Raw genomic sequence first — 3,026 nt, 5'->3', positions numbered from 1 at the left:
ATTCGAACGGTTTCCAATTTCCCACAATAAATTGGTGGCGACTCCACAAATGCAAACTCTTGTTCCCAAGCGCCCCCGTGGCCCCATGTCCACAGTTTGGCGACTCCGCTGGGGATAATACACTTACGTGTAGCCAAGGGTGAAACTTGAACAAGGTTAGGGAATAGTTTGTACAAGACAATTGTCGGTTTTCATAACTCGGTCTTCCTAGACCGTTTTATTCGGCCTTCCTAGGCCCAACCCAACCCATTCGACCAATCGTCCCGTCTAAACGGTCCTAATTCTTATTTGGGCCTAAGGATGGATAGCGATTGACGTCATCCATACCATGGTACTTACTCTTGTTTGTATCAAGGACTTTCACTACTTGAGGAAATGCACTAGGAATCGGCCTTACTCTTGTTTGGTACGATCCTCTCCACAGACTTCGGGTTTGATTGTTCGGTATGGCAACCCACCCTTTAAACCAAAACCCTTTTAAATACACTTAGCATCCCGTTATAATGCTTGTATACATGTTTGTACCTTACGTGATCACCATTTCTAAACGAAACCATGACGATTTTTGTAAAATCAAAATCCCTTTTAAAATATAAATTTTGAAAAGGGCAAATGATTAGCGCAAAACCGAGTCAAAACTCTATCCATTTGTCGAGTCAAATTTCGGGCCCAAGCCCATTTCAAAACCTCACTTCGAGTCCACTCCTACAACTACACTAAAGTTGACTAGGACCAACTTTTTCAAATCTTGTCATTTCTTCAAAAGCTCACTGACACAAGTGGCACACACCCACTTCACGAGTCAAAACATTTCTTTCTTAGTAAGTGTGCTAGAATGGTCGATCGTGTTTTGATTCGTCGTCGATCTCTTATCCAGTTTCCAAGATGCCCGAAACAAGCGACATCAATCAACTCCAAGATAGTAATGATCGAATCCTAACCGCGCTAGCTCAACTCCAAGTTACTCAAGACCAAGTGTATGATCGCCTTGACACCATCGAGGGCCGGATCTATACCGTAGAAACGAGGTTGCCTCCTCGGGAAAGCGAAGTCGTTGATGACTTCGTGAATGACTTCAGGGACGAAAACCCTCCCATGGGTATGACTGCAGCTGATAAACGACTCCAATACTTAGAGGAGTAATTGATGTATCTTAAAAGGGATGACATTTACAGGGAGAATAATCGCAAGTATGAAGCCGTGAGTTCCAAGTTGCCAACCAACTTCAACATGACGGATATCCCTGAATTCAAGGGGCATGAAAACCCTTTGAACCACATCCGTGCTTTCAAGGACTATATGTCTATCAAAGGCATCAAACCCGAGATGTTCTTAAGGATCTTTCCTTCATCTCTTGACACCATCCCAAAGCAATGGTTCTACTCTCTAGAACACAAGAAGATCGCTACTTGGGAAGACGCCGCGGTCGAGTTTGCTAAGCAATATGCGGATAATGCTAAGATCCAAGTTAACATGCGCACTTTAGAGGTTCTTACCCAAAATGACAAAGAAGGTTTCACCGACTTCCTAAGTAGATGGAGGAAGACTAGTACCCAACTAGTTGAACGCCCGGATGAGGCTACCCTCGTGGAGAAATTCGTGGACAACTTAAAGCTCATCTATGCCAATCATTTTAGGTACCAAAACATTAAAACTTTCAAGGACTTAACTGATACCCGTCGTTGTGAGCACCAAAGATAAAATTTATAATCTCCTATTAAGACTAACCTAGGCTAGTGGTAACAGGGTCGAACCACAAGGAGGCAGTTGTAAACTTTAGTTGATTTATGTTCAGTCTGAGGTAACTATTGTGGGGGTTGAATTGAATTGGTCGACAGCTAAGGTGAACAAAGATAATAAACTAAATAAACGAATTAAACAGATAAAAGGAGGGTACTAGGATGATCGGGTCATTATAGCTTCGGCGGCAGCAAACTGAGTCGGTCTGAATCAAACACAGGTAAGGCGGGAAATAAAGAGGTCCTCTCGGTCCACTCTTAACAAATAGCATCTCTCGATCTCGCTATAGGTCCCTAATGTCACTAATACTAACTTTTGTCCTGAAAAGTGACTAATGGTCCAAACTATACCTATCTTTCGATCTTAGCACAGTTTAGTCGAGTTAATTGATGGTCTAATAACTTCCCCTACCTTTCGATCTAATGGGTCAGTCACGAAATAGGTATCTAACTGGTCGCATGCATTCGATTCGTTAAATACAAGATTAAAACAATCAAAACGAATATAAAACCCTACGAGGTCAGTCGATCGACTGGCAATGTCAGTCGATCGACCAACACGCGAGACAGTTCTCCGTAATCTAATGCCGCCTACGCCATAAATCGCCTACATCCTAGCACTAAAGAATTAGCTACTCATGCTAAAGATGAAAACAACAATAAAACTCATAACAATTACTGAATTCATGCTTAAGGTAAATAACAACAATGACAAAACGATAATTGGCTTTTCGGGACACTAGCTATCAATTCTATACTAATAATGAAAGTAAAACAACAAACTAAAATTAGGGGCGAGAATGAATACCGAGATTTAAGATGAAAGATTAAGAACAAGGGCGTAAATCCAATGCTAAAATCGATATCCCAAACCCTAGATACTCGAAATAAACTAGAACTGAAAGTACTGTATTGTGATAAGAACTTTGATAAAAACTTGATATCTAAACTGATGGTTTTATGTTACGTTATATAGCAATCAACGCAACATCTTATTTCCTAAACCTAAACTTCACGGGCTTCAAGATTCACGGTCTTTCAATTCACGTCCTGGAATAGAAGTCTCGTCGATCGATCGATAATGCTTTGGTCGATCGATCGCTCCTCAAGAAAACAAAAGAGCTTCGAACCCGAGCATTGGTCGATCGATCAAAGTGACGGTCGATCGATTTGGATGAGCTGCTACTTGACTTCTTTATTCTCGTGGATTCATCTTTTGGGCCTTGAATTGCGCACCAAGCTCGCTCCTTAAGTGATTCCTTTACGTCATTTGCAATGCAGATTACT

This window comes from Silene latifolia, chromosome 2 (assembly GCF_048544455.1).
Source record: "Silene latifolia isolate original U9 population chromosome 2, ASM4854445v1, whole genome shotgun sequence".
Lineage (NCBI taxonomy): Eukaryota > Viridiplantae > Streptophyta > Magnoliopsida > Caryophyllales > Caryophyllaceae > Silene > Silene latifolia.
The sequence above is the reverse complement of the archived record's forward strand: the minus strand, read 5'-3'. Positions refer to the sequence as shown.